Source organism: Macaca mulatta, chromosome 2 (assembly GCF_049350105.2).
Source record: "Macaca mulatta isolate MMU2019108-1 chromosome 2, T2T-MMU8v2.0, whole genome shotgun sequence".
In the NCBI taxonomy this organism is placed as follows: Eukaryota; Metazoa; Chordata; class Mammalia; order Primates; family Cercopithecidae; genus Macaca; species Macaca mulatta.
Window position 1 is genome coordinate 47,280,997 of NC_133407.1, and position 24,780 is coordinate 47,305,776.

A 24,780-nucleotide genomic window follows, 5' to 3' on the forward strand; every position below is an offset into this window, starting at 1 on the left:
CAGCTGGAGCTTGACAAGAACAGTGTGGTATTTTCTAACATGGATCAACATGGTTTGCAGAATAAAGAACAGTTGTAAAACATGCTGGAGAGTGTAGAGCACATCATCACATGGGGACTAGGGGAGGGAAGTAGAAATCTGGGGAGTCAGGGAAGTGGAATCATCTAGCTGCTTAAGGTAAGGTCACAGGTGACGTTTCTTGTACAAAATGTATCTCGTATTAAAGGAAGGAGAGAACAAAAATGTAATAGGGAGAAGAGATGCTGCTGCTAGGAATGGTTGCAGCTGACCAGTCTGTTCTATCCCAATTGTGGGGCAGAATAATGAATCCAGTTGCAAGAATGAAGAAGTGTTAATTTTTCTTTCTAGGAAAACAGCCTCCCATTTTTATGGCCATGATATATCACTGAATTTTCAAAGTGGAACTTAGATGATTATGGAAAGAAGAAAATAGGAAGAGCAATGGTGGAAACCTACTTTGAGATGTTTCCTGTTCTGGTAGCATTCTACTTTATACATGTCATGGCAAATTATTTTCTCTCAAGATTTTCCTTTCAGTGTGAGATCACTCTCTTTACCCAGACTTTCTAGAATTTGACTGAAGCTGACTTGAATATAACAATTATAGCCTTCTACAGTATTTTTTTCATTTTGTACCCGATTATTTTGCCTATCATTTCTGCCATTCCTAGATATATTCCTTTTGTGAATCATGAAATATTTCTTCTGTTCACAAATTTTATCTTTGTTGCAATATTTGAATGTGAATTTTGTGAATTCTTGAAAACTTACACTGAGGCTTTGCCTATATACTTTTTCATACTTCCATACTTTATTCAATCTCCCCTTTTAATAAGTCCCCAAATTTGATTATTAGTATTATTTTAATGCTTTTCTTCACACAACACAGTAACCTTTCCTGGTATAATCTAAACCAGTGTAATAACCATAAATATCAATTATGTGAATGGATTTTACTCTTACCTGATAAACAGACAGTGCTCAAAGGGCTTTATAGTTATTCTTTGAGGATTTCACTTAAGGATAATGGTTTAACTAATGATGCTTCATTATTAGTATTTATTTACATTTTCCCATGTATTTTAAATTTTTTTTCAGGTTGATTCTCAGAATTATGTTATACATCTTATGGTTAGAGAAACTGAGACAAGTTCATAATTAGTAAAGATTCTCCAGTTTCGCATAAAACTGCTAGTATGATTGCAGAGATATAGCTTTTCCAAGCCTATTCTATTGTGAGCAAACTTTCTACTAACCGGAAGAGACCCCAGTGAGTGCTCCACAACTTTTGGCATTGCTTTAAATCGATTGCTTTTATGAACAAGGTTGTCCTTACTTCTCATTCCTGTGGCATAATTAAAACAAACTGTGTACATACATAATATTACTATATTATGTATTATTCATATATCAATATGCATAATACTTCTGTGTATTATTAAAACCAACTCAGAATTTTTAAAATGCTTTCATATTTTAAACGGATTGAGAATTTAAAATCAAATGCATCTGCAACTAACTTATGTATTTGTGTGAAAAGACATCACCACAAGAAAGGACTTCCCCATTTGCCATCCACACTCACCTGACCAGTCTTTATGGTCTTGTTTTCTCATCTAGGATTTAAAGAGAAATGCTGCACCTGTAACTCTTCCAGGCAACCCAGCTGACAAAAGCCATAAGAGCTAAGGAACTCAGGCAGTTGTAAAGCAAGCAACTTCTTCCAGCTGCCTCAGTGGTGCATCCCATTTCTTTTCCCTCACACTGACCTAAAATCAATGAGCCTCCTGCTAGGTCATTCTGGTAGTGCATACATTTCAGGGTCTCTGTTTCCTACAATGCAGAGGTCCTATAAAGCTACAGAGCCATTTCCCCCAGGGAGGCCTAGAGAAGGTGGCCCAATCGGGGTATCTAATATAAATAGCTGGAGTCCTAGGTTTGTTTATTTCCTGACTACCTCTCTGAATTTTTCCTTTAATATCCACTGACCTCAATGAGAACTTGCACAATTGGAATTCTGATAAGATCTCACCACTTCAAATCCTGCTATAGGGAAAAAGAGTCCAGAGCAATTGTGCTGGGGCAGTTTGGGGCTATAAATCATACCAGACTTGTCAGTTGTTATCATCACCCATTATTCTGTTCCTGCTTTTACCAGAAAACCTGGTTGTTTTTTAAGTGCCTTGCTTTATCATAAATATTCTGATTTTATGTAGGATTTTTGTTTGTGGCAATATTTTCTTTTCATATAGGAAATAGAAACATAACAAAGATAACACTGTATTCTATGAGGGATGTTTTAGAAAAGATAACCTGTCTGTGTGTACACAGTCATGCAAATTTTCTTCCCTAGAGGAGCTATTCAAACGTAGGATTTTGGGTAGATTATTTTGTCATTTCCATATTCTCTAGGAACATACTAATTATAATTTAAGCTTCTTCATGTTTGTTTACTTTTATATTTTTAATGTGATGTTTCTGGTTTTGAGGGGCATGACATTGGATCATTAGAAATTATTGCAAAACTTCAGGAAGCAAATAATTTTTTTCTTTCTTTCTACCCTTAGAATATATTTTCCTTTAAGTAGATTTAAGAGAGAGTTTTATTTATCTATACTAAATCAACTTTATCTTCTTAATCTAAGTCTATACTTTTTTTCTATTTGATTTGTCTATTTAAAAAAAAATTTTGGCCGGGCACGGTGGCTCAAGCCTGTAATCCCAGCACTTTGGGAGGCCGAGACGGGCGGATCACGAGGTCAGGAGATCGAGACCAGCCTGGCTAACACGGTGAAACCCCGTCTCTACTAAAAACACAAAAAACTAGCCGGGCGAGGTGGCGGGCGCCTGTCGTCCCAGCTATTTGGGAGGCTGAGGCAGGAGAATGGCGTAAACCTGGGAGGCAGAGCTTGTAGTGAGCTGAGATCCGGCCACTGCACTCCAGCCTGGGTGACAGAGCGAGACTCTGTCTCAAAAAAAAAAAAAAAAAAAAAAAAAAAAAAAATTTTATGTCTACATAGTAGGTGTATATGTTTATGGGGTACATGAGATATTTTTATACAGGCACACTTTTTTTGTACCCATTAACCTTGCTCACCTTCCCCATCCCTAGTATACTTCTCAGCCTCCAGTAACCATCCTTCTACTCTCTAAGTCCATAAGTTCAATTGTTTTGAGTTTCAGATCCCACAAATAAGTGAGAACATGCAAAGTTTGTCCTTCTGTGCCTAGCTTGCTCCACCTAACACAATGACCTCTGGCTCCATCCATATTGTTACAAATGACTGGATCTCATTATTTTTTCATGTCTAAATAGTACTCCATTGTGTATATGTACCACATTTCTTCATCCATTTGTCCATTGATGGACACTTAGGTTGCTTCCAAATCTTGGCTATTGTGAACAGTGCTTCAACAAACAGGAGTGAAGAAATCTCTTTGATATTCTGATTTCCTTTATTTTGGGTATATACTTAGCAGTGTGATTGTTGAATTATATGGTAGTTCTATTTTTAGTTTTTCGAGGAACCTCCAAAGTCTCTCCATAGTGGTTTTGCTAGTGTAGATTTCCACCAAGAGTGTAGGAAAGTTCGCTTTTCTCCACATCTTCAGCATCATTTGTTATTGTCTGTCTTCAGGATAAAAGTCATTTTAGCTGAGTGAGATTGTATCTCATTTTAGTTTTGATTTGCATTTCTCTGGTGATCAGTAACGTTGAGCACCTTTTCATATACCTGCTTGCCATTTGTGTGTCTTCTTTTGAGAAATGTCTATTCAGACATTTTACCCTTTTTTTTTTTTCCATTGGGTCGTTAGATTTTTTTTTTTCCCTACTGAGTTGTTTGAGCTTCTTATGTATTCAGGTTATGCTTCCCTTGTCAGATGCACAGTTTGCAAATATTCTCCCATTCTGTGGGCTGTGTCTTTACTTTGTTGATTGTTACTTTGCTATGCAGAAGATTTTAAGCTTGATGTGATCCCCTTTGTCCATTTTTGCTGTGGTTGTCTGTGCTTGTGGGTTATTACCCAAAAATCTTTGCCCAGTCCAATGTTCTAGAGAGTTTCTCCAATGTTTTCTTGTAGTAGTTTCATAGTTTCGGGTCTTAGATTTAAGTGTTTAATCCACTTTGATTTTACTTTTTCCATATATTGAGAGATAGAGGTCTAGGATCATTCTTCTGCATATGCATATCTATTATTTTCTCAGCACCATTTGTTGAAAAGACTGCCCTTTCTACAGTTTATGTTTATTTTGTGGAAAATGAGTTCACTGTAGATTTATAGATCTGTTTCTGGGTTCTCCACTCTGTTCCATTAGTCTATGTGTCTGTTTTTATGCTGGTATCATTTTATTTTGGTTACCACAGCTCTGTAGTATAATTTGAAGTCAGGTAATTTGATTCCTTCAGTTTTGTACTTTTTGCTGAGGACAGCTTTGGCTATTCTGGGTCTTTTGTGGCTCCATATAAATTTTCAGATGTTTCTTTATTTCTAGAAAGAATGTCATTGGTGTTTTGATAGAGACTACATGGAATCTGTAGCTTGCTTTCTGTAGTATGGAAATTTTAACAATATTAAATCTTCCAATGCATGAACATAAAATAGCTTTCAATTTTTTGTATTCCTTAAAATTTCTTTCATCAATGTTTTATAGTTTTTAGCTTTCCATTTATGATTTTGTTCTATTCTGCTTTTTAGTCCATTTGCTAATTTCACTTTTGATAAATATATTTTAAAAATTTAACATTTCTAATTGTTCTCTTTTCTTGAGTACACTGTCTTCTCAACTCTCTCTGAAGATAGCAATTACCTTTCTTTTTTTAAGCTTTCTGTTGCTACGTATCTTTGCTACTTTTCAGGGAGCAGTGTTCTTGTGTCTGCCGTTTTGTTTGTGCTTGTCTTTCATTGTGTTATTTTTCCTGAGTCACATGGTGACTCTCAATTGCCTGTTTCCTTTTGTGTTTGAGACCTTCTATTCTTCCACTGCTGGAAGCTCTTCTGATTCCCAGTGGTTGTCTACAGTGAATGTGGTGTTTGTGGTGAGAGCTGTGATGTGTGGGTTTTACCCATAGCTTGCCTTCTGGTAGTTTAAAACTAAGTGGGATACTCTCATCCTTACTGCTTTGCCTTATGAACATGTGCTTTTGCTACCTGTTGCTCAACACAAATGTGGAAGGAGAGAGATGCCAAGCAGCACATTTGCTTCTATACTTCTCATTTCCCATAATGGTCCTGCAGCCCTCTTAAGAATCCCTGACAGTAGTGCCACAAAGTCTGAGATATCCTTGGAGCCAGCCTCACATTCCCCATCTGCATGCGGTTTAAGCTGTGATTTCTTTCCCCAACTTTATCTTGTTTTCTATTTTTCACAGATTTATCCAAATTTCTGATTCACTATTGACAATATTTCTTGTTTAGTCATGCTGCTATGGATTTTTGAAATATGAGTTTATTTAAATATCCAGCTAGTTATATATTCAGAGGAAGTTGAATAGGCTTAGTCAGCAACCTTAATCATTTCCTTCTCTTTTAGTATTACTGTAACGTTCAGAGATATAAAAGATTGTGGTTACAGATAGTATCTCTGTTTGTCTGTCCTCCTTCTTTTGAGGATTCTGGTCTATCTTAACTAATATTTAGATTTCTTTTAGGATACTAATGGAAATATAGTTCATTATAAAGAATTACTATTGAACTAAACAGAGCTGTTCTCCATTCAAGTCAGAGTAACTTCTAATTTTAGAACTTAAGAAACACTTCAGATCCTCAAACAATATTTTAGAATGCAACACAAGCAGATTTAAGAAGCCAAATCTCAGTTTCATTAGCAATCGACAACAGTATTATAGTTAATAAATACCCACAATTACTAGCAATAGGAGAAAAAAATATGATAGGCTATAGTAATTTCTCACCTAATTTGACTATCTCTTTGATAAATGATTTTTCTCTTTGGAGTCAAGCAGTGAAACAGTTTTCCCTTTTATCTCATCCTGATAAAGCAGAGTGACATTCAATTTAGTAGAACCAGTTCTAAGTTACACTGACACTGTGGAAGGCTGGTGGGCTGGTTCCCATGATGTTTCTGGTAGCTAGACTTATAGAAGATTAAAATAAACGTTCTCTAAGAATATTGTGCTACTTTCAGTTTCTCTAATGTTGTATTCAGAAATTTAGTTCATTCTTGGACCCAAATATTTTGTTGAGAGACAAGGTATTTTTGACTTTTTTGTATTAATCTTCAAAAATCCAGTCCAGGTGGAAATACTTAAGAAATGAAGCAGGGAACTACAGCAACTTAATCCTTGGGTTTCCTGCCGGGAATAACATACTGATGCAAAGAAAAGATGATTAAGTAGAAGGAAATGCCTCTGTTAGTGAATGTCCTTAATCAAAGCTATTGGGATTATTAACTATATTAAATTATCTCACAACTTGATAATTTTTGTTTCTGAGGTGATGAAGCACACTGTGATTTCCTTAGTTCTATAAGGTATATTATTGACACAATTAGCTGTATAAGTAGCTTCTTTCTTGACTCAAAACAACTGGAAAATTTCAAAGGAAGGAAAGTGGGGAAGGGGAAAAAATATTAATAGAACTTGGATGCTGAAGGACCATTCAGTCATTATCAGGCCAAGGCATCACAGGAGGGACCTGCGCTGGAGGTTATCAGTAGGGATCTGGCCACAGAGAACAGAATCCAGAAGAGAGTGCTTTGACAGGCCTTACAAATAAAAGGTGGCTCTTTGAAAAATAGACAAAAAGGAATATACAGTCACTGTGGAGGAATCTGAACTCAAATAATTGATGAATATGATGAATGATGATCCCACATAAATGGAAACCAAAAAGGCTAATTAGTTCCAAGATGATGGGAGCTGGTCCATTTCCATTCCAAGTTCGCATTTACAAAACAAGCCCAGTCATAAAATCATGACTTCTTTCTTCTACTTCCTTAAACCCCAAAAAAGCAGAAAAAGACAATATCACAAAAACCGTTTAATCATACTTTCACTTTCCTGACACATCATTCTTTTTATTCTACATGTCCTACAGCTTAGCTGGGCTACAAGCAAAGCGTCTAGGAATTAAGACATCCTGGGCTGCAAAATTCAGGTTAAGTTTGAGTTGATTCCCTCCTGCCTCATTCTCCTTCCTTCCTCCAAAAGTCTTCAATAGTTTCCCACTATGTGCTGATACTCTGTCTTGCTACCAAAGATGTAAAAGAAATAGAGATTAAAGAGAGTGAAAGAGAGAGACAGATACCCAGGGAAGAAACAGTGAATGGGAAAGAAGGGGAAGGACAAAGAAGTGCAAAGTTAAGAAAGAGGAACAGGAAGCAAGAGCAGAGGTGGTTGGCGAGCATAACATTTGGGTTTAATGAAATTAAATATTGGCCAAAAGCTTTAGGGGAAACATATTTAGTAAAGAAGGAATATAGTATTTGGTGAAGAGTGGGTAATACATATAATGAGAAAATCAGGTAAGAAGAAGAGACTACAAAAGGAAAAAGCCTGTTTTGAAACATTTTCCAATGTTGATCCCATTTTTGGGTTATTTCTGCCTTTTACTGAAGAATGTACAACATTTCCAAACCACTTTCTTGAGTTTGTATGCTTTGGTCTTACTAAATGCTTGATGAATGAATGGAGCACTAGAAAAGTTGATAGTCTCTAAATTCAGGTTTGAAATTTAAGCTTTCAAATTTAATATCTATATCTTAATCATATTAGTACGTGAGTGAAGGGATAGAAATGGGGAGAGAGGAGAGATGTGAAAAGTATCAAGAATGTTTGTGTCTACATGCAGATATCAAATCTCTAGTGTATGAAATCTATGATAATATTAAAATGTTTATGAGTAACCCAGAGTTAGTTCTACATGCTTCCAAGTATTTCAGAGCTTTGAAATCAATTTGTTCTCCCATCAGTGGGGATAATGCCTCCTCCTCATCTCAGAGGTACATAAGAGTAGTTTGGAATAGATGAAAACTGATCCCAGCCTAATGATAAGCATGTGAGATACATTATATCTTTCTTCTGTGCTCCAAGATGGTTACTTATTTGATATAATCTTTGGAAATGAAAATGAAACTAAGATTTTAATATATATTGAAAGAAAAGTAGATGAGCAGATCTCTGCTTGGACAGCAACTGTCTAAGCAATAAAGATTATAGCCTAACTCAGCAGTTTTTTAAGTATGTTTTCTCCTTTTTTGGCATGATAATAATCACCAGTGCAATGTTTTTCACTTTTTTCCCTAGAGCAGTGATGTAGTCTCTAACCATCCCATGACCTGAAATTACTTTTAGTATTGACTGGAAGGCAGCATGATGCTCAAATGGTTAAAAATAAATATTTTTTAAAAGAATAAAGGAAGAAGAAAGGGGAAAATGTGAACAAGGAGCTGTTTATAATAAGGAGTAGAGTAAAAATATATTCTGAGAACGAGATTTTGAATTTTCTTCAAAAGAATAATAGACATGTTGTCTAAAATACTGCTTTTTTTTTTTTTTTTTTTTTTTGCTTTCTTCGTTTTGCCAAAATGCTTTGAGGGGATCACCTATTTGTTAACCTCAGGAATCTTCTGCTTTTCATAATAACATCCAATAACAGAGCAACGTCTAGACAACATATTATACACAGAATATTGAAAGTGAGGAGAATCAGTCTTGAGTGTACTCAGGTTAGGAGAGGAAACTGGATTTAGTTGCTAGGATAACAAACCACACAGGCCTCTGAGGGTCAGTGTATTCATGAGTGTGTCCCTATGATGTGAATGTGTTTATGTGCTCAACTTGCACAGGATCATCCACACATCAATTCAGAGTATGACCTGAAGCGAAATATTGATATTGGCTTTTTTTGAATGTGTGAGATCATTCTCTTCATCCCTACTATATGTGTTCTGTTTCAAGTTAATTTAGTTTGCTGATAGAAGGTCATTGAAGTCAGAAATACATGTGCAACATGATTGGAAAGATCTGCTGCTAGATTTCTTTAAGACTGAAAATTACTGGAATGATGAAATTGGTTTCAAGTAACAACACAACTCACATGCAGGCATATAGGCCACACAACATCTCACTTATATCCAAGATGCTTAAATGACACATTCTACTGGTCAAGAAATAGTCAATAAGCTAAAGGTAAGGGTTACAAAGTCTTCTGATCAGCCAAAATATTATGGTCTTTGACAAAACAAAAAACTAATGGTCAAAAAAACCTTCTTACATAGCATCTATTTATTCTTTAAGTTTACTTTTACCAGTTTTTTTTTTTTTTTAAACTGGTTTCTTGGGTTACAGCAGATCAAAAGTAACCAATTAGAAAGAGAATGGCTTGTTATACCTTAACAGAGTCAAGAAAGATGCCCATATAGCAAATGAAATACTACAACTTGGCCTGTATGGTGATTTGAAAAAAAAAATACTATTAGAGAAGGCCTGAAATTATCTTTTTTTGTTGTGTCTCTGTGGGTTTTGGTATAAGGATAATGCTCGCCTCATAAAATGAGTTAGAGAGGAGTCCCTTTTTTTCTATTTTTGGAATAGTTTCAGAAGGAATGGTACCAGCTCCTCTTTGTACCTCTGATAGAATCTGGCTGTGAATCCATCTGGTCCTGGGCTTTGTTTTGCTGTTAGGCTATTGAATGCTGCCTCAATTTCAGAACTTGTTATTGGTCTGTTCAGGGATTTGACTTCTTCCTTGTTTAGCCTTGGGAAGGTGTATGTGTCCAAGAATATATCCATTTCTTCTAGATTTTCTAGTTTATTTGCGTAGAGGTGTTTATAGTATTCTCTGATGGCAGTTTGTATTTTTGTGGGATCAGTGGTGGTATCCCTTTTATGGTTTTTTTATCGTGTCTATTTGATTTTTCTCTCTTTGCTTCCCTATTAGTCTGGCTAGCAGTCTATCTATTTTGTTAATCTTTTCAAAAAACCAGCTCCTGGATTCATTGATATTTTTGAAGGATTTTTCATGTCTCTATCTCCTTCAGTTCTGCTCTGATCTTAATTATTTCTTGTCTTCTCCTATCTTTTGAATTTGTTTGCTCTTGCTTCTCTAGTTCTTTAATTGTGATGTTAGGGTGTTGATTTTATATCTTTCCCACTTTCTCCTTAGTGCTATAAATTTGCCTCTAAACACTGCTTTAGCTGTGTCCCAGAGATTCTGGTATGTTGTGTCTTTGTTCTCACTGGTTTCAAAGAACTTACTTAATTCTGTCTTAATTTCGTTATTTACCCAGTAGTCATTCAGGAGCAGGTTGTTCAGTTTCCAGGTAGTTGTGCAGTTTTGAGTGCAGAAGTCCTTAAGACAACATTGCTTTCCAGGGATGTATAGTATAAAGGCATCTAACTCTACAGTCTTCAGTGGCCTCTAACATGTCAATGTAGAAAAATTGATCACAAAGATCTTAAAAAAAAGAAAAGAAAATTTATATTTTAGGAGGTAGGCAAGTGTGTAATATAAACACATTACACATTTAGCCATTTAAACAAAAGGCTAAAAAAGCATTGGTACTTATTGGGGTCAGACTCTGTATAAAAAATATGACAGATTACCTATTAATGTTGAGTAAATAAGGATTTGCTACATATAGCATGACTTCCTGTGTCTTTATGAAAATGTATATCCTGAGGGAGAAGCTGTTTATTTTAAATATTAAATTCATTATCTTTACAACAATTTTTCTGCTTTCTGGAGCTAATAATTTTGGAAATAATCTTTCTGGGTCGTATGCTTGGGAAGGTAAACTTGGCTTTAGAGCACAGCCAATTACACCTTTGTATGTGGGTTTACAGTTTCTAAAACACAAGCCAGGAAGTTCTATGAGGCAGAAGCCAAACTGGTGAGAATTTTCTCTATTACATTTCTCTTGACTTCCTTGCTCATATAATTTCTTTTCCAAATATGAAACTCAGTTGCACATTCCAAGTTCTTCTCAAGGCAATAAACGATTGATCTTTGGCCAGTGACAAGGGAAAAATGAAGTTAAAGTAATGGGACAAAGATAATGGGGAGAGGGTTGAAGAAGTTTCATTTAGCTATAAAATTGTTCAAGAATATAATTACTTTTTTGCTCTCCCAGAACCCAAACGCCCTTCCTGCCAGTTCAGTCTGGCTCTTTTGTACCTGGCTGGTCCTTTCTGAAAGGGCAAGATTTCTCTTAAGACATTGGAATGATTCCATTTATTTCTTCCATGAACATATTTGTTAGTATTGCTCTTAGTTTTCCATGTCTAAGTTCAAGAACACATTTCCAGAAAAATTTGATGAGTTCTCTTTTTTCTTAAATGAAAATATATTTTTTCTGCAACTATTAGGTTGGTCGATAAATAAAATTAAAAAATCGGTGTGTACTTGAGGAAGAGTTTCATGGCACTATCATTCCCTGAGGTCTCTGGCCTGCCTCCTCTACACAGGACCTATGTGGGAAACACTATTGAAAGATTCTCCAACCAGAGAAGTTGATTAGGTTGGGCAGTTCAAAATTCTTTAAACTGGATAACTAAATGCAGTTATCAAGCATTCTCATAATATGATAACTGCTGAAGGGCAGATGTAACCTGAGCCAGGTTTCTATCTCTTCTAAGTTGTAAGTAATCGCATATATTTCACTATTGACAATAATTTATCTTTCATAAAAGGTCACATGTTGAGCTAATTTATTTGAAGAACCTTAATCGGCTTATTTTTTATTCATTCTGAAAGATCTTTGGTTTTAAGTAGCCACTTTGGTTTCAAGTAGCTTCAAAAGATAGATGTGTAAATTGTATCTCCACCTTTGCTCGTTTGTAGCACGCAAAATAATACTGCTTACTTTAACATGCTTAACGAAGAAATATTTTTGACTCAGACTTGGTTTGGTGATGACGCTTGATATCCAAATTCCTGCTTATGAAAATTCGCTTTTAGCTTTTGAAGTTCTTGAGTGGTAACCAGTTTTTGAAGTTATCATGATCTTTTGGAATTCTAAGGCTACTTAGGTTAGGTTTCTTCTCAATCCACTAGTGTAATAATACAGGTGATGATATGAGACCCTAACCTGCCTGCCCCTCAAAGCTTTTGCATCGAAGAGGTGGGGAATCATCTTATAATTTTATTGCTGATTATATTCTCCATGTAATAATCATAAGAGAGGAAGTTATGAATGTGAATAAATTGACCTTTTGGCTAGAACCCATGACATTATAGCATTCTATTTTTTAATCTTTTTCCTATAAAATGACAACTTTCTGTATTAGTCAAGTTAAAACATAGATTTTATCCTTTGAGTGAAAATAAGACCTAAGAAAGGGAGAACCTAAACTGAACCCCATAAATGATTGCACAGTTAAAATGGACCTCATAAAAGCTGGCAATATTTTGGCATGGTGATAACTATTCATGCATACATCACGTCTCGTGATGACAAAACTAAATTTCAATAAAAGCCTTATAATTTAAATACACTAGCCTTTCCACATATACTGTTACTGAAGTCTTATTGTATTTCATAACTAAGCTCCTAGACATTTCAAAGATGCTCAAGAAGCTTGAGTGTCTGGTCCAAGTCAAACATTAGTGGAACCTGATTCATCAACTATTTAGGTACTTTGAAGGATTCCTCTTGAAAAGAAACATTTTTGTAAACAGATGTTAATAATAACACAATTTATTTAAGATGTTTTGGTAAAAATAACAAATAATATGATCCTGGGAATTGACAGGCTTGTACTGAACAGTGTGGTTATTTTGGAAAGCTTACAATGGATACACAACCATTTAACATGACCCTTTAGCATATTTTCAATATTTGTTTACTTTATATTCTAAGTCATTTTACTGACTCTCCTAGAAAGGCTTACATGAAGGTTTAGCTTTTATTTATTTTCTCTTTTGGGGCAAAGCTTCATGGTAAAACTAGCTGGAATAATTTTTCAACTAAAAGAAAGGAAGAATGTTGAATTCAAATATTATACTTTTCTGTCATCTGTTCCATCATTTCCATTGCTGTTGTTTGAGTTTGTTGTCTGTGGCTGCTTAAAAAAAAAAAGGAAAAAGAAAAAAAAAGAAAAGAGAAAGAAAAAATAGCAAAAAAAAAAAAGAGTTTACTGTATGTTTCTGCCTGTAACCTTAAACAGACATCTGGTTTACCTTTTCTGTGTGCTTCAGAATGTTACTGGCTCTTGAAAACCTGGCAGAAAAAATAAACCTGGAATAAAAAATTAGAAAGGCTGTTTCAGAATGAGACTAAGGAGGAAGAATGAGGCTGCAACAAGATCAGAAACTAGAATGACCTATTTCTTTCAAGGAGATAAGAAAATCTAACTCTCCCCTCCCCAAAGGAACCTATGCATGTAAGCAACATGTTCTTCAGGGGCAGCGCCCATACATGTGCCATTCTCCTGCATCAGAATGAATCCATCAGGACAAACACCTTCTGTTTTGTCAGCCACTCCTATTCTGGTATGTTATTTTCTCACTGCCTTCTATAGTTAGCCCTAAGAAGAAGAGAGGATGATCTGGAGAAACCTGAGGCATATTTAAGTTTAAGGAAAAACAAAACCAGAAAACGGTGTTTACTTTTTTTAAAAAAATCTTCTTACCTTACTTAACCTCTTTACCTTTCTAATCTTCCCCAAATGTAGTTAATGCTGTGACGCTGTGCTATTAGGAAGTAGTAGAAAAGCATTTCCAGTGTAGAAGGCATAGGTCTGGGGAGAAAAAGTTAGTGGAAAACAGTACTTTTGAAGAAAAAAGTGTGTTCAGACTGGGTGAGGGCTGGAAGAATCAAACCATGACAAGCAGAAAACATGTAGCGTCTGCTGTTTCTGAACAAAAATCTTTTTTTGCAAAGGACCTGATAATGCTCTAAATTCCTTTAATGAGTCATACTATCAATTTATCCCAAATTTCGAGCAGCACACAACTCAGTAAAATCTCAGCACGGGGGTACATTACTTATTTATTTCCTTTCAAGAAGTTCTTCTACTCAGGAACGCACTCGAGTTCCCAAAGGTTAGCTATATTTGGCTTAGCACAATCTATATAATTTCAACACCACAATTAATGAGCAGTCTTGTGCAATCTCCTCCAGGAATATGAATGTAGACATAATAACTTGTCTGATATTTTTTAAATCGTGACTTATTTTGTTCTGTTTCCTGACCTGAAAACATATGACTGGTCAAGAAAATAAGTTTTGTCCATCAGAGCTTTAAGTGATTTAGTCTGCCCACTTTAAGCCATAAATTGGTGGAGACAGAGAAATGAAACCGGTCCCTTTATATGCAGGGGCTCCTAAAATGATTCATTCTGAGGAAAAGGTCTTGAGTTCCAGGAGGTCTGTTTTTCTTTTTTACCAGGCTTATGAATAATGCTTTAGAAACTGCTTAAACAGTGCCTTTAGTTCCTGTTTAGACCATGTTATTTTAATTTTCTTTATATCTTTATAAGAACAATAAATACAAAACTTACTTTTATTATCTCATTTTGCACTATCAGGATTGTTCATTCTGCATTTGGGAATAGCATCTCTGTTTCCCCCCATATTCTGCCTTCTTCCTCTTCCTTGCTCCAATTTCTTCTTATTTTTTGTTACTATGATGACTGAAAACCTCAGTTCATACTCAATTCTACAACTCTCTGTGTGTTCTCAGGCAAAGATGTGCCTCGATTTCCTCATCTGTACAAAGGAAATAATAATAGGGTCTCTTCTTAAAAGGTTATTATGGGGTTAAAGAATTTGACACACATAAAGGTCATAGAATAATGTGTGGCCCATTGTAAAGTTTGGCTGTTATCAGTGGGAATGTGTAGGTGAAAATATTCATGGAGCTTTTTAGACGATGGGGTTAAATGAAAGAGCCCTACCAATTTTGTTTTTACGATACCAAAATCTTATTCATGGGAAGAGATTTTTAGGTGCTCTTATTGAGTTACTCAAGGCTTCTTTTGTGGAAGTACAGAATACAAGATGCTTTGGCCAAGGAAAATCCACCAGTAGCCAAATAAACAATGTGCAATAACAATAAAAAGGGAAGTGGTGTGCTCATGAGTTGAAGACCAGTGAGTAATTTAGTACAATCTTTCTTGAGGCCAATTTGGCAAAATGTATCAAAAGACTTAAAATTTGCATGCTTTTTGACATAGTAATTTCACTTTTGGGTATTTTTCCTGAGGACATAACTAAGGATGTGGGAAAGACTGTGCTCCAAGAATACTCACTAGAACACTCTTTGAAAAAGTAAATTTTGGAAATTATCTAACACTCAGTTGGTTGTGCTTTCAAACAATGAACCACTATGCTGGGGGAAAAAAGTATATTTTTTAACATGGAAACATGATCATAATATCTTGGTAAATAACTACAACTTCAAATGCATAAGAGTTTAGTCTCATGTAGTGTGATGGAGAGGGGAGTTTAAGGGATTGATTATTCCCCCGGTTGTTAGAGTGTTCCTCTTTGGGTGGGTAGAATTGGACATGGTTTTAATTTTTTTCAATAATAGGTATTCGTTATTTAATTATTTTTCCAATAATAGACAGATATTGCTTTTTCAGTTTTAACTAAGCTGTCAAATGAGAAATGAAACGCTCAAAGAGATTTAATTTGAGTTTGATTTTTAATTTAATTGAGTTTGATTTTTAATTTAATTGAGTTTGATTTTTATAAGTTCTGAGAAACACTCTGAGTACACATTGTACATATGTACTGGCTTTCAGAGACCTAAGTTTCTCCTCAATTCTACAACTGACTGGTGAACAAAATTTTATTATAAAATTACAAGCAGTTCAATTCTTTGTTTTCTTAGCTGTGAGATGGCTACAGTGATGATAAAGCCATAAGGCTGTATGGATCACATAAAATCATGGATTTGAAAGTAATTTGAAGGTTGTACAAGTATTGTCTGAAACTAATTAATCTAGAAGAGCAATTAACCCTGATGAAGAGAGGGATAAATTATTATTGAACAGATAAAATAATATGATTCTTTTGCAGTTCATTTTCTGCAGAACTATCGCTTCCCAGGATTCTTCACAGAATACCTGATCAGTGCTTGAGGCAGGTACTGAAGTGTCCAGTTGTTTAATAAACTGTTACTGTTGGCTAACAGTAAAGTCAAAGTTTAGTTTCTTTAAAATACAAAAATAATCAGGGCAAGGAAAAAGTCAGGTTAAGAATTCTCTAAGTATAGATTTAGCAACTTACTCAGATACTATTGAAAAAAACATGTCATAGGAGAAAACTCTTATCAGTGAAACTTCTACATGCCTTGACATGGAGCTGTAATTACATTATGAAAGAGAAATGGCTAACTTCAGGGCAAACCCTCTGCCAGAATTTAAGATGATATAATAGATGCTTTATTAAAAAACTAAAATATAATTAATCTTGTGCATTAAGAATAAGTGGAAATGTAACTTAATAATAACAGTTAAAATATATTTACTGCTTGCTTCTCAGTACTTCTATTTTCAAGTAAATTCTTCTGTTCTCAAGCAAATTCTTCTATGTAACAAGAATTATGCTAAGTAACTTGCTTGTGTTATCTTAATCAGTGGTTCTCAAAGTCTGTTTTTAAGACCAGCAGCATCAGCATCACCTGGGAAACTGATAAAGCTACAAATCCTTGGACCCATCCACAGCCCTCCTGAATCAGAAACTCTAGAGGTGGGACCCAGCAATCAGTGGTTCAACTATCCCTTCAGGAGATCCTTATGTGTGCTCAGGTTGAAAACCACTGATCTAAATTAATTCTCATTATAATCTAATAAGACTATTGTTAGGCTCCCTATTTTTTTTTTTTTGATGAAATTAAAACTTATAGAGAAACTACCTCCACACAGTCCTAAGCTTAAACCATTTCTGTTAGCACCAAAAGTTCAATACCCTCTACCCTTCCTTCAATTTAACACCTTTTTAAAACATCAGTTTTCCCTGGGCATGACAGGGAGAGTGAAGGGGAAAATTGAGCTACCCATAGAGATCACAAAAATGGTGGCCATAAGGTCATCTACTAGTGCTGCCAAAAGCAGATATCAAAAATACTGTTAAATATTTAAAGGTTTGATTTTATTTGGGGGAAAGGCAGATTAGAATTTTTTTTTCTTTTTCTTTTTTCTTTTTTTTTTTTTTTTTTTTTTTGAGACAGATTCTCACTCTGTCACCCAGGCTGGACTGCAGTGGTGCTATCTCAGCTCACTGCAACCTCTGCCTTCTGGGTTCAAACGATTCTCCTGCCTCAGTCTCCTGAGTAGCTGGGATTACAGGCACGCACCACCAAGTCTGGCTAATTTTTTTTTTTTTCTTTTTTTTTTTTTTTTTTTGTTGAAACGGAGTCTCGCTCTGTCACCCAGACTGGAGTGCGGTGGCGCGATCTCCATTCAATGCAAGCTCCACCTCCCGGGTTTATGCCATTCTCCTGCCTCAGCCTCCCATGTAGCTGGGACTGCAGGCGCCCGCCACCGCGCCTGGCTAATTTTTGTGCTTTTAATAGAGACGGGGTTTCACCGTGTTAGTCAGGATGGTCTCGATCTCCTAACCTCGTGATCTGCCTGCCTTGACCTCCCAACGAGCTGGGATTACAGGTTTGAGCCACGACGCCTGGTCCAATATTTTTATTTGAAAGAAGGCTTCGTTGAGGAGGCTATATTCATTTCATGATGGCTGGTCTTTCAGTTATTAGAAATGTAAAAACTTGAAATTGAATGGAAAAAAATCCTTTATCTTTTAGAACTAAAAAAAGTCAGTTTATCATCTCTCTCATGGTCCTTTTTACAAAGAACAACTCGGAATGCCTTTGGTATTTCTTGTGGCCCACCTAATAGTCATTTGTTTTCTTTCTCTTTCTTAACATAGCTTTGCTTTTATTCAGTTACTTTCTCTGTGAGTGCAGGTGTTTGAGGTATCACAAGCCTTAATTCCATAGGTTAATCATGATTGATGACACTAACTATGGACTAGGGTCACCTGGGGAACTTAGGCACATCTAGAACTCAAGCCCCATGCTATTTTAACTAAATCAGAATATTTGGTGATTGGAACCCTAGTCAGGATTGAGCAGTCAGGATTGGCTGTATGAGTCATGGGGGCTTTTCCCTTACCAGTGACTTGGGGTGTGCTTGTGCTACAATGCCAGCAATGAGACATAAAGGCACATGTGGTAGAGGGCTTGTTGAAAGATTTTTCTCACTGACATTTCTTAAAAAGAAGTCCATAAGAAGAAGTAGTTTGCTTCCTTTGGTTGATGTTACATTTGCATGTGGAACCTGCAACTGTCACAGTTGTCTTGAAACCATGAAGATGAGTTGATGTGCTATGGATGGCTTAGATGAAGAAGGTTAAGAGTCTGCATTCTTGATGCTGTTGGCTTAGAGCCACTTTATCTTCAGATTTATTTTAATGTGTAATAGTTAATACCCTTTGATTTTAAGGTATTTTCAATTTTGCTTTCTGTTACTTGCAGCCAGAAACATGCTCAACTCACCTGCCCTTCAGGTGTATACTAATGGTACCAATTCTGGTTTACTATATGGTTTTATTCAAAGCCTGGGCTGAGGCAATTGATGTTAGAAAGCAATTAGTGGCCAGGCATGCTGGCTCATGCCTGTAATCCTAGCATTTTGGGAGGCCGAGGTGGGTGAATCACTTGAAGTCAGGAGTTCAAAACTAGCCTAACCAACATCGTGAAACTCCGTCTCTTCTAAAAATACTACTACTACTACTAATCATAAAAAATAATAGGCATGGTGGTAGGCACCTGTAATCCCAGCTACTCAGGAGGCTGAGGCAGGAGAATTGCTTGAACCCAGGAGGTGGAGGTTGCAGTGAGTCGAGATTGCACCCCTGCCTTCCAGCCTAAGTGAAAGAGCAAGACTTTGTCTCAAAAAAAAAAAAAAAAAAAAAAGGAAAAGGAAAAGAAAAAACAAGCAAGCAACCAATTAGGGCAGTTCTCAATAATTCAGGAGATGGAAGTCGATGGGGTAAATGTATAGTTAGAATCACCTAGGTACATATTACAGACACACAAATATCACAAATATCCTATCTCAGCTCTTTGGGAAGGGAAGTATATTGGAATCATGAGGTTTGAGAATTGTAAACAAAAGGATAACTGAGGAAATGTATTTTGAAAAACCTCCCTAGGTGATTTAGATATATCTCCGTAGGTACGCCATTCACTGAGAAATACTCATTTAAGAAGTCAAAATCATTTAAACTATGAGATTCTCCAAATTTCAACTCTTTATTAAGCTAGAACACAAGAAATATCTAGTATATGTTATAGCCTAGGAATAACTATATCATGTTAGACTGACTTTTCTTTCTGTCAGTCTCCTTTACAAACCGTGTAAAGGTTATCTTCAGTGTGAATATTATCTTTGATATTCACAAATCTGTATGTACTTGGATATAGAGACACACTTTGCATAGTTTCCTCCCTCCTAGAATTTCTGGGATTTTTTAGAAGACTCAAAAATATCTTTACAAATTCAGTACTCTTGTTGCTTGCTGTGGCACCCAGCAAGTTAGGTCTCCATAGCCAATGCCCTGATAGCAGGGTTGTCACCGTCGCTGGGCTGGAGCTCCGTTCCAACTAACTAAGCTACTTCTGGTTCTACTGGAGTGTCACTGTGGCCCACTGCTGTTCTTAATCTTTATAATACTGTTGCAGCTTCCCCAGCTTTCACAAATGTAGAGAAAAAGTTTCTGCTCTGTGTTATACTGTTAGGATTTGCCATATCTGAGTGTTTTGGTCACAAAATGCAGAATTCAGTGAACGAGTCCTTTCAGCTCATATGTACAACACTTCCTCTTGTGTGTCCTAGAGTTGTTGGCTGAGGACAGATTTTCATGGCTGGAAACCACCACTTCCCTTGGACATGCATGTGTTGGCTGGGTACCGGGAGCCATATTTCGTTTCCTCTTAGAGTAAGTTCTCTTTCAAAGCTCTCATGGCTTTTTCTACAGTTTGGCTTAGGTTGGGCCCTTCTGGCCCATTAGATTGGCTAGTATGTCTGAACATCTGTGGTGTTCATTGTGGAATGCTTTTATTTCACCCCCCCGCCCCCAGAAGGTTTTCTCATCCCCAATGCACATCAGTAGATGCAATCATCCAAATGATAGTAGATGTAAATGTAGGAAATGTAGGATGAATGTATCTAACTTGGGGCACCCAAGACCATTACCAACTCTGTCCTGTCAAGATACCCCATGCTCTTACATTTGTAGAATTAGAATATTGTATGCCCATTTCAACATTCAGTATTTCATATATAGACACTTGTGCAATTTTTTTCTTAAGACTAGAAATGTTTTTGTCATTTTTCCTTTAGCAAGCATTCTTGAATGTCAGTTTACAAGGTACTAGGGTATATGCTGGTGATGCAAAGATGAATAAGGCATGGGCCATCCCCACAAAAAATTCAGACTGTAGTTAGGGAGGCAGGTAGAGTGCTGTTTGAAAAACTTTGAAATAGAGCACTCGAACTTGCCTTTCCTATTGTTTGAAAACCAACTTTCCATTTTTTGGGGGGTGTTCAGGGGTAGGTGGCCAGGGAAAGGCTCCTGTAGTTCATAGCTCAGCTGAATTTTCATTTCCCTGGAAAGTACTCTAGGAGAAATAAGCCACTGCTACCCCTTGCCCTCCATTTATTTTCCCTCCACATTAAAATCACATTTATGTCGTTTTGTTTTATTTTTCTAACAGGACTTGTGTCTGCAATTATCTTGTCTGTACATTTGTAGTATAAACAAATAAGCTGTCTGTCTTGTGCACTACTGAGTCCTCAGTGTTTGTAAATGTGTTTTGAAGAAAATCATGAATAAAATAACAGGGATAACCTACCCGCCTCCCCCACCCCCACCGCCCCCAGGGAAGAATTAGAACAGCCTTGTTAAAGCTGGAGATGCATTTTAGACATTGAGACGAAAACAGAAGGGTCTAGGAGTACATGCAGGTAGATAGTAGTATATAAAATGTTCTCTGGGGAATTCAGGAGGTTCAGTGTTGCAGGCACTGGGACATATGGTGGCTAGCAAAGGGCAGGAGGCTGGCCAAGCATTCAGGAGACGTATTACCACAGAGTGAGGGTTTATGCATGAGCTGAAAGTGGCTACATTTATACTTTATGAAAGCCAAAAGTTATTTCTCCAACTCGGATTCACAGCATATGGATCAGGAATTACTTTCTGGGCTGCTTAGAGAAGAGTAAATAGAGATTTGACTCCTAGGGGCAGTTTCGTCTTGTTGCGGGCTGGCATCCAACGCCACATTTTTGAAATGTGCTTCATTACTAGCTTGTTCTTTGCATCCTTCTCTTTTACACTGCTTTGGATTCACCCAGAAGCTTGAAAATGAGGTTGTCACCATGTCTTACAACTTGGTATTTTCACAAGGATACAGTGCCTGCTTGTTCACCTTTTGGGGAGCAGGACTATAGGGGCAGGAGGAGTGCAGGTGAGGGGTTCTTCTTGAGAAACTGAAAACTATACCATCAATTATATTTTTCTCTGCTTTGGTTCTTTTCCACCATCCACCGAACTCAAGCAGTGCGGGGGCTATACCCTATTAATCTTCATTCCACCCACATTTAAGAGTGCTTTGCAAATCAGCTCAATAAAGATGTGTAAATAAATGTTGTGTTTAGAATTAAGTTTCGCCTTTGCCTGTGATAGACTTCTGCATCTGTGTTCTTCAAGGTGTTAGCTAGATTGGTTGTCTTTCATTAGTACGATAGTTCTAGTTTTATTGGATTTGTGCAAACTGCCTTGTCTTTAAAATGAAATCTAAAAAAAAAAAAAAAAAAAAAATGTTGGTTGACATTTTACTTTCCTTTAGCTTTCTCCTAGATTTTCTCTCCGCAGCATAGAACAGGTGAAAGTAGCACTGCCTTCAAAGACAGTCCTGGGGTTGAGTCATGGTTCTAGCACATACTTATGATGAAAAATGGCGAATAATTGCCCGACACTGAGCCTTGGTTTTCTCTTCTATAAAATGAGACAATTAAGCTGTTGTATAGGGTTGTGAAGATTTTAAAAAGGTAATATATGAAGAAAGCTTTGCACCCTGTCACATGACAAGCATTCATTAATTTCAGTTTCTAAACTCTACTTTCTTCCATGAAAACCAAGTTAAAATATCACCTGTGAGTGGTGTGCCAAGTAAAGACTTCATCCTATGGATAACTCTTGCTCTGTGCTTTGGGTATTTTTACTAGAAAATCCCGCAAAGCTACTTTGATTACTTTCTTGTTTCAACACTTTGGTGAGCTATGACCATGCAAAATGTCATTGCTGAGAAAGATGAGGTGGATAGAGTATAATGCTTTCTGAATCTTAAGAACCAAATGTGAGCTGTTGCCTCCCACTTGGTATTTCTACATTGTACATGATGATTAGGTAGGAAAACAAGCATTTTGCTTAAGACTGCAGAAGTTGCAGTGTTTGCTTAATGATTACTACAGCTTGCTTTGTAATTATGATTGCATGGGCAATCCTGTACAATCCAGGGAACTTTTGGAAAGTAATGACAGTAATTTACAGCCATGTGGTTTTGTGTGGATGCTTAAGTACTTGGTCTGTGGCCCGCCTGCATGCTCCATTGCCTGCTTGATGGACCCATTCCCCACCTGCGCTATTTCCCTCCCTGCTCTTGAAGGAAACACTGGAAATGAACGCTGAGTTTGTGTGAAAGACAAAGGAAGGAAAATGTGTGTTGGGAAAGGGAGACTGAATCTGTAAGACATTCTTTTCACTGTATTCTTATCTTTTCAAGTGGTGAAAACAATTTACAGTTTTTTTTTAAAAAAAGAAAACTATAGAATACAAAATTAATGCAAGTTAGGCACTTTGGTGGATATCTACAGTTTCTTCAAATAAACTTGGAAAATTCCTGTAGGCTTCAGGTAATCTCCTGTGAATGTTCCCTTTCAACTGTGTATTTTTAGATAATTGAAAACTAATTTAAGTAAATTTCCATGGCTTATGGTTACTTATAAGTATGTTTTATTCATGATGACAAGCTCCTTCAAAAATAAAAGCACCATTCTTGAGTCAAATTCAGATTTTTGAGGAAACACAGGAATGATAAAGGGAAAGGAGAAATTGAGCCTCCAATTTCTGTCTGTTGCTTTTGAAAATGTGCCACATCCTGAAAGAAAATTCTGCTTATGTGTGCCACAGTCTCCAAAAGGAAAATGAAGATGTTGGTTAAATTTTCAATAAGCCAGCCCTAAAGAATTTCCTTTGAAGTTGTTTTATATGCTTCTCTACTGAAAAACTTTGTTATAACTCTGCTTTGTGCTTTGAAAATAAATTCAGCACATTAATTGTATTTATGGGAGAAAGTAGTAAATGTCCCAGAATGAATACACAGCCATAATTTACTCAGACGGAACTGCTACTGCCCATAAACTTCTCCTCGTCGCTTCTTCTGGTTTATGACATCAGCCAGCCTTGCAAATGAATCACTGCTTTGTGCACCCTCATATCCTTGTGGTATGTAAATTTCCACTGAATGCTTATCAAATAGTATTACTACATATTACATATTTTCTTTGCTAATTTTCCAGAAGATTAAATGTAGTCTGTATTTTGTAAGGAAGGCCTCAGTTATCTGAGCTGCAAATCCATATAGATTCAGAACTATCTGGGCACCACTGGAAGAATGATATGGCTGCCAGGGATATCTTTGCATTAGGAATTGAGGGACCTTACAGGAAAACTTCAACCTGGCAAGAGAGAATTGAGTACGTGGGCTTGGTCTAACACATAACTATGTCTTTGCTGTCAGATAGGAGAGGTGACTAACACATTAATGTGTGTAATGCTAGTCCAATGATCACATATCCACTGTTGAGTTTGCGGGGGGGGGGGCATATTGCATCATAAATAAAACAATAAAAAACTATTTTTTTACATGAACTCTCTTTGACATGTTAGTCGACATGTTAGGAGCAAAAGACATCTTTTCTTTGGGATTAGGATAATAGACATAGCAGTAAAGGATGAGGGAGAGAAACTCTCCACCTTGGCAAGGGGAACGTTTTGACTTGGGAGAACTGAAGCTCCAGATAACCCATGTGAGGTGCAGTGAGGACTCCAGCACAACAGTAGTGGCAGAGGCTTTTAGCCACATCAGATCAGTATCAGGAGAAAACCAGGGGCTTGAGGGGATGAGAGGAACTCAGCCTTTGGTGTGATCTGCTGTCTTTCCTCCTTCCTGAATGACAGGTGAAGCTACTTCTTGTAACATTAGGGGCAGCTGAGGCCTGAAGAATTAGTGACTACTGAGAGAAGGGACTGTAAGCCTTTTGTGCTGGTCCTTAGAGACTTGGAAATAGAGCAAGTGACTGTGAGTTCTGAAAGGTATCTTCACAAGCCTGGGGATCGAACGACAGAATAATGCTGGTTGTTACTAATCCTAACACTCTTTTTCTGCCTTCAGGCTTGTGTGGCCTGAGAAAATGGAAATAACTTCTTTGTATACTTCAAAGTAATTGGTTTTCCTCCTTATTCAATTAATATTGTTGGTATAAATATATTAGTGAGTGAAAAAGAAAAATCACCAATCCATCATAAAGCCTTCTCTATCCCATTTTGGGGAAATATTTGATGATAACTTAACTATGTGCTACCAAATAATGTGCATGGTTTTCCAAAGAAATATCATGTGATTCTATATGATCCCCCAAATTTGCATGGATTCTGTCTTCTATGCTAAAAGTGTCCACTTTTCTAATGCTTCCTGTGCCACCAGACCTAGA